This window comes from Rattus norvegicus, chromosome 15 (genome assembly GCF_036323735.1).
Source record: "Rattus norvegicus strain BN/NHsdMcwi chromosome 15, GRCr8, whole genome shotgun sequence".
In the NCBI taxonomy this organism is placed as follows: Eukaryota; Metazoa; Chordata; class Mammalia; order Rodentia; family Muridae; genus Rattus; species Rattus norvegicus.
In genome coordinates, this window is record NC_086033.1 from 65,418,147 (window position 1) to 65,425,983 (window position 7,837).

Below are 7,837 nucleotides of genomic sequence, written 5' to 3' on the forward strand. Positions count from 1 at the left end.
CCAAATAGTACCAGCAAGTGGTCAAATACATGAGCTCATGGAGTTCATTTCTCATTCAAACCATCAAAAGGAGCATATATGTAGCATCATAAAATTTAAGTTTTATTTATTTACATACGAAACACTGTTTCCCCTCCTAGTCCTTTTCTTACAGAGTCCATTCCAACAAACAGCTGCTTAATTTTTCATTGTTTAGTTGCAATATAGATGTTAAACTTTCTCTGTCAAAGACTATCTGACTCCTTCAGCTTTGACAAACAGCACTGCAGTAAAGATAAAAAATGTATTTGAATGTTTTTAATTTTTTACAAATGAAAAAATGCACAGAAGTAGAATTGTTCATCATATGTAGACGATTTACACCTGTAGTAGAAAAGTTACATTATTCCATATATATATATATATATATATATATATATATATATGATCTGTTAAAAATCTGAAGATCTAAGAATACAGTGTCAAAAGAAAGAAAAATATTAGAAAATATTTTAGACAGAAAAATTTGCTGTATAAAAAGCTTGTCTTAATCCTGTATGAAAGAACATTGAGAAAGATCAGAAATGAAGTAGTTCAATATAGTCTTTGAAAAATAAAATCTAACCTCAATAAAAAATAAATTAAAGAAAACAGCTTGAATGTAGATTATTTAATCACTGATTTGCAAGACTAGAAAAAATCAAATATATTCATTAACCTAAGCAGAATAGTTGAAAATAAGTAAGAAGATAACAAAAGAGTCAATGAAATATGAAACACACATTCAATGAAATAATGACAATCTTTTGAATTGGTTCACATAAGACTAAATTTATGAGAAACTAAAAGTGAAATAAACTACAAAAGACAAGTTATTAACATGAAGTATTAGATATAAGCACAAAATTACAGAAATTATTAGCATGTGAGAAATCTTTGTGAAATCAGATGAAGTAACATTTGACAAAATATAAAATATGCCAAATGTGAGATTTAGAGTAATTAAACACCTGACAATTTCCCTTAAATAATTTTTAATTATTTCTTAATATATTAATTATAATTATATATTTTAATTACTTAATTATAAAATTATGTAATTCTATACTAATTATTTAATTATATAATAATTGTATTAATACTGATGTGTTATGTTTAATATTATTTATAATTATTTATTAATAGCTTTTAGCAAAAACACTGGGATTATCATTGCAACAGCTTCATCAGAATTTTCTTCAAATATTTATTCTGATATGTAATCTTAACTGAAGCTTATTTAGTCACACAAGCAATAAAAATGAAAGCAGTGTGCTATGTTTTAGAAGCCACTATGCTTTGATCCTAAGACCTTTGTTTTCCTCTTTTTTTGTTGTTGTTGTTGATCTACTGAAATAGACTATGTGACAGATTGAAGTAAAATTGTACTTACAGCTTTTTCTCTTTTCTAATAGCTAGAATTAAGTCAAATTGTTTTACCTTGGAAATACTGTGTCTAAAATGAAACAACGTAGCATATACAGAGATACATAAATTCTGAATCTGAGAGCTAATGTGTTGAATACTGTTGATTGTAATACCTACAATGAATATGGGTATATAAAGTATATATGAATATAAAACATATTTATTTTTAGATAAACATTTATAACATACATATGCACATATTTATATACATCCACATATACTAATATACAGTGAAAAAGCAATATAGACATAATAGATCTTGGCATATATTAAGTACTTTGTATATGGGACAAGTAGTAATGAGTTTGGCAAATTTTTAGGTGGGGTTTTCCTGCTGCAGAAAGCCATATAATCAAGGTAACTATTATAAGGACATTTAATTGGGGCTGGCTTACAGGTTCAGAGATTCAGTCCATTATTATCAAAACTGAAGTTTGGCAGCATCCAGGCAAGCGTGGTGCAGGAGGAGCTGAGAGTTCTACATCTTGTCACAAAGAAAAACAAGAGAAGACTGGCTTCCAAGCAACTACAACAAAGGTCTTAAAACCCACAAGTACATTGACACATCTACTCCAACAAGGCCACCACTCCTAATAATGCCAATTTCTGAACCAAGCATATTCAAACCATCACAGCAAATGTGCTTTCATATTGACAAGTATTACCATCACCATTTTCTCAAATACAAGCATGTCTCAAGAAAAATGCATATTGTGAGAGCTATTCAATATTCGCCATGATCTTTAGATATTTATAATGAAAACATGCCTAAAACTACATTTTTGATAATTTAAATATTTATTTATTATGCATTTATTTATATCCCAAATCCTGCCCTTCCTTCTAGGTCCCCCTCACAATATTCCTCCACAGTCTCCTTTGCCTCAAGAAGGCACCATCCCTCTTCTTGTATTCCCATGACCTTTATGCATCAAATCTCTGGAGGATAAGACCCATGCTTTCCTACTGAGGTCAGACTTAGCAGCAATCTGCTTTATATGTAAGGAGGATCTTAGGCAAGCCCCTGCATGCACTTTGTTTGGTGGCTCAGAGTCCAAGAGCTCCCTAGAGTCCTAACCCATCATCTGACAGAGAATTAATATCCAAAATATATGAAGAACTCAAGAAGTAGACTACAAAAAAAACCCACCAATCCAAAAATTGTTTATGTAACTAAACAGAGATTTTCAACAGAGTAATCTTAAATGGTCTAGAAGCACTTAAAGAAATGCTCAAAATCCTTAGTCATCAAGAAAATGAAAATCAAAATGACCCGGAGATTCCACTTTACACCACTCAGAATGCTTAAGATCAAATACTCAAGTGACAACAGATGTTGGCGAGGATGTGGTGAAAGAGGAACACTCTCTCACTGTTTGTGAGATTGTAAACTGGTAAAACCCCTCTGGAAATCAGTCCGGACGTTTCTCAGAAAATTATAAATAATTCTACCTGACGACCAGGTATACCGCTCCTGGACATATGCCTAAAAGATGTCCCACCATACAACAAGGACACTACTATGCTCATAGTAGCTTTATCCTTAATAGAAAACTAAAAGTAACCCAGATGTCTCTCAAGCACAAAATATGTAAGGAAAATAAGGTACTAAACAATAGAATACTATAAAGCTATTAAAAATAAGGGCATTATGAATTTTGAAGGCAAGAGGATGGAACTAGAAAACATCATCCTGAGTGAGGTAAAGCAGCCCCAAAAGGAATTCATTATATGTACTCACTGATAAGTGGCACTGATAAGTTGATATTAGCCAAAATTTTAAGAATACCCATGTTACACTCCATAGACACATGTGAGGCAAAGGAAGAACTGGACCTGCATGAGAGAGGCATGACAAGGCAAAAAGGTAGGCAGGATCAGGTAAGGGAAGAGACAGGAGAGAATCCCAAAGGACTAAGAGAATGGATGGAAACATGCCACTGCCAAGGGAGGACACTGGGTAGATTATGCACATTCCAATATTTTATCAGAAATCCACTTTAAATCTTGTAGGTTGCATATTATATGATATATTTAGTTAAAAGCTGACTTGCATCTAATAACAGGTATTTCAAAATGGAAAAAATGTATACATTATATATTTTTAAAAATATGCCCAAAGGGCAAATTTGAAGCTATACAAAGTGAATTCTGCATTATGATATGTCAAAGAACCATAAGGACCAGGGAACAGAATTCAATGGTTTGAATAAAATTATGTGCTCTTAATGCCATCTCTCCTCATTCTCCCAGGAGCCCTAAAGGTGGCCAATCACATGTCCACCACTGAAAAAAACATGTCAATAATCTACATCAAGGAAACAAGGATCTATGAGGGTTGGCTTGAATTGGCTTTTAAAAAAGTACTGTAGGCTGTGGTCAGAAAAGCTGTATTTGTGCAAGGTTAGACATTGTATGTACTTAATAGAGTCTTCTGCAAATCTGGGTCAGGCAGTATCAAAAGCGAATCCTGGTGGATGCCTCTTAATAGTAAGGAATTACAGCAAAACAATGAGTATTTTGGATCTGTGTCTGTTTCTTCTGGGTCTCCAATTTTGTACTAGTATTTCTTAAAGGGAACATTTTCGGTACTTTGACTCTGTCATAAGCATTGGATCCTTATGCTGTCTGAGTTTGATGTTCCAAACAACAGTGACTTTCAGATCCAAGAATTATAAAGGTGAGTACAGTCTTTACTATACAAAGGAGATTTTGAGGAAAGATACCCCAAGACTTTGAGATGAGACCACCTGCTGCTCCTTATTTCTCTTTCTCTGTGCAGAAGAAAAGAAAGACATTTGAGGGTGATAATGGGTAACAAGTGTTCCAACAGAAACTTGGTACAGGTAAGAGGTCAGTTACCATATTTAAATCAAAGAACAACAATAAGGATACTTTGTTGCTCAAGAAAAATTTTTCTGGTCTGTCCTTCAAGGTTTTATTTGTTTGTTTGATTGTATTTTGCCACAGACAAAGATGGAAACATAGGAAAACAGACAAAGTAGATTATTTGAAACATTAATGGTACAAAACCAGGTTACATTTAGGAATGTATACACACATGTATGCATGCAACAATATTTAATGAAAAAATGCCTTGAATTTGAAAGACAGGAAGGAGATATAGGGCGTTGATCTGGTACTGTTACGTACTAAAGTGAGAAACAGGCACCTGAGTTCTGACAAAGAGATCCTCATGTACATCAAGTGATGCGATGTAACCTTGTTTTCCAAGTTCATTGGTAGGCTAAAGCCTGTGATTGGGCAATAGAGAGAGGTAGGTGGGTTTTCAGTTACACAGATGGGGATTGCAATTAGAGATAGGGAAGAAGAAAGAAGACCAAATGAGGAGGAGGCCACCATGAGAGGAGATGGGCCATGAGCATATCACCAGCAAAAAACAGCAAATAATAAGAAAACTATGCCTGGTATATAAGTTAGAATGCCTCCAAAACCTGCCCTATCTAAGCTTAAAAGTTGCAAATAAAATAATTGAATTTTCATATGGACTAGATAGAATTTATCATTCTATTTAAAAGAAGAGGTATATGAAAGAGTTGAAGGAAAGAGAGTAGACGGAGACTGATGTAATTATATAAAATTTTCAATAATAAAATAAACCTTAAAGCAGTGGCTGGTTGGGGCTGGAATAGAGAGTGCAGACTATTAAACTTCAAAACTGTTTATGGAGGAATTGAAAGTAGAAATCTGATGAGTTACCATGACCACATAGTTCTAGAAAACAAATGAACAAACAAACAAACAAAATAAGGTTGTTTTTCTTTTTGTTGTTGTTGTTGTTACTCTTGTTTTCTGGTGAAAAGAGAAACTTAGGTTAGTGATGGGACCCAGTATGCCTATAAATGTTAATAAGTAAAATTTGACAGCAGTGTCGCAACTGTCTGTTGCCATGAATCTTGCCTGGGAGGGGATACTAAATTTTGACATCCTTCTATATGATTACCAAGTTAAACATGAAATCATTTATCTGTGTTTGCTTTTAAGAGGACGGAGAAGCTGATCACGGAGCCAGACAGTGTTGATTTAATGCAAGGAAGACAGAAGTCGGAGGACCCTAAGCTGTGTCATTCCTGACACAGAAGCTATATACTTCACCTTATATTCATTTCAGTGAAACACACTTCTTCCCATCTCACTACCCTCTGTTTAAGCATTTCTTTGGGAGTTGATTTCATAGAGTTTTTCAATGATACTCTTGAAACTGAATCCTGTCCAGGCCTGTCCTTTCTATGTATTAACTAATTATTAGTCTGTGTGTTCCCTCTCTATTTCTTTGATGAGTCTTTTTTTTTTTTTGTACAGTGATTACAAAGTCTTTTATTTCTTCAAATCAGCTGGAGTCCAAAAAAGACATTTTAATTTTGTTAGTATTTTACTAATTTGTGACCGTCTAAACTATCAGAAACGCCTCAAGCACGCACTTCACTCTCTAACTGTTCCCATTCATTTCATGTTTTCTCTCTAAACTCAACTGTGTCAGCTGGAGATGGGCCTGTTAATAATGCCTTATCCATAAAGTGTCTATAGTAACTGCTGAGAAAAGAAATGAGAAGGGATCAATGGGAATAAATGATCCTTAGGCTATTTGTTTGTTGGTTGGTTTTTGTTTAATATTACTTATATTAATTACTTGAAAATCTCTCTCTTTTCATACTCCTGGACATACTGAAAGCCAACATAGATTTTAGTAAATATCTTAAGAACCACTTTATATATTAATTTTGAGTTACAATAATTCTAAATTTTAGAGGTGAATGATTTAATTTCTATGATAGCCATAAATAACAATACCATATTTCTCTTGGACTTTTTCATACACCTTGTTTAGCACTTTGAATGAATAGAAACAACAGTCCACTCAATGAAGTGGGTATCTTAAAAAAATATATGAATTTGAATATACATCAGCAATTGTGAAAATGATACTAGAAATTTCTAATATTACCTTAGTAGATGACATGCTCCTTTCCTACACTTTGGCAATATGATTGGCCTTTCCCTCTACAGTAACATTAATGCAACTGAAAAATTTAAAAATCTGTTGAATTTTTTTTTATTAATTTGAGTATTTCTTTTTTTTTCTTTTTTTTTTATTAACTTGAGTATTTCTTATATACATTTCGAGTGTTATTTCCTTTCCCTGTTTCCGGGCAAACATCCCTCTCCCTCCTCCCCTTCTTTATGGGTGTTCCCCTCCCCATCCTCCCCCATTGCCGCCCTCCCCCCAACAATCTAGTTCAATGGGGGTTCAGTCTTAGCAGGACCAAGGGTTTCCCCTTCCACTGGTGCTCTTACTAGGATATTCATTGCTACCTATGAGGTCAGAGTCCAGGGTCAGTCCATGTATAGTCTTTAGGTAGTGGCTTAGTCCCTGGAAGCTCTGGTTGCTTGGCATTGTTGTACATATGGGGGCTCGAGCGCCTTCAAGCTCTTCCAGTTCTTTCTCTGATTCCTTCAACGGGGGTCCTATTCTCAGTTCAGTGTTTTGCTGCTGGCATTCGCCTCTGTATTTGCTGTATTCTGGCTGTATCTCTCAGGAGCGATCTACATCCGGCTCCTGTCCGCATGCTCTTCTTTGCATCACCTATCTTGTCTAATTGGATGGCTGTATATGTGTGGGCCACATGTGGGGCAGGCACTGAATGGGTGTTCCTTCTGTGTCTGTTTTAGTCTTTGTGTCTCTATTCCCTGCCACGGGTATTCTTGTTCCCCTTTTAAAGAAGGAGTGAAGCATTCACATTTTGGTCATCCTTCTTGAGTTTCATGTGTTCTAGGCATCTAGGGTAATTCAAGCATTTGGGCTAATAGCAACTTATCAATGACTGCATACCATGTGTGTTTTTCTGTGATTGGGTTACCTCACTTAGGATGATATTTTCCAGTTCCAACCATTTGCCCACGAATTTCATAAAGTCATTGTTTTTGATAGCTGAGTAATATTCCATTGTGTAGATGTACCACATTTTCTGTATCCATTCCTCTGTTGAAGGGCATCTGGGTTCTTTCCAGCTTCTGGCTATTATAAATAAGGCTGCGATGAACATCGTGGAACATGTGTCTTTTTTATATGTTGGGGCATCTTTTGGGTACATGCCCAAGAGAAGTATAGCTGGATCCTCAGGCAGTTCAATGTCCAATTTTCTGAGGAACCTCCAGACTGATTTCCAGAATGGTTGTACCAGTCTGCAATCCCACCAACAATGGAGGAGTGTTCATCTTTCTCCGCATCCTCGCCACCATCTGCTGTCATCTGAGTTTTAGATCTTAGCCATTCTCACTGGTTTGAGGTGAAATCTGAGGGTTGTTTTGATTTGCATTTCCCTTATGACTAAAGATGTTGAACATTTCTTTAGGTGTTTCACAGCCATTC

General features: G+C 35.0%; 1 long non-coding RNA gene across 2 annotated transcripts; it reads left to right on the plus strand.

Annotated features, from left to right (window-relative positions):
- The first annotated feature begins 1,177 nt into the window (after positions 1 to 1,177).
- On the plus strand, positions 1,178 to 6,051 carry LOC134481997 (uncharacterized). Of its 2 annotated transcripts, XR_010057973.1 has the most exons (3): positions 1,178 to 4,126; positions 4,229 to 4,292; positions 5,452 to 6,051. It is a non-coding gene; the product is annotated as an uncharacterized LOC134481997 (long non-coding RNA). The 2 variants fall into 2 exon arrangements; XR_010057972.1 differs by having other exon boundaries at positions 1,178 to 4,292.
- The last annotated feature ends 1,786 nt before the right edge of the window (positions 6,052 to 7,837 follow it).